The following is a 375-nucleotide window of genomic DNA, read 5'->3' on the forward strand; positions in this document are numbered from 1 at the left end:
GTGTCGGCATCTAGCTGGCAGTGTTCCTAGCATTTGGACACAAATACTGTCACTCATAGATGTTAATGCATCCACTGCTAGTCGCAAGAAACCTCACTAAAGTGAAAGCACTCCCAAAAGTGACTGTCCAAGAATACGGTCCCTGGTTGTGGATTTAGTTCTCAAGCTTCCATAATCAAAACTTCATCACTATGGCATATGCAGTTACCACGCCCAAATGTACTGAAAAGCATTGACATTGCTGGTTGAGTAAGCCCATTGTGCCTAAGGCAACAATGATCGGGCTGTCATCTTTCTGTTATGTGGATAGGCCCAACACCAACATTGTGCAAACTGAGGCTGATGGACCTGCAGAGATTAATACATGGAGAACAG

This window comes from Dermacentor andersoni, chromosome 4, assembly GCF_023375885.2.
Source record: "Dermacentor andersoni chromosome 4, qqDerAnde1_hic_scaffold, whole genome shotgun sequence".
NCBI classification, from domain to species: domain Eukaryota; kingdom Metazoa; phylum Arthropoda; class Arachnida; order Ixodida; family Ixodidae; genus Dermacentor; species Dermacentor andersoni.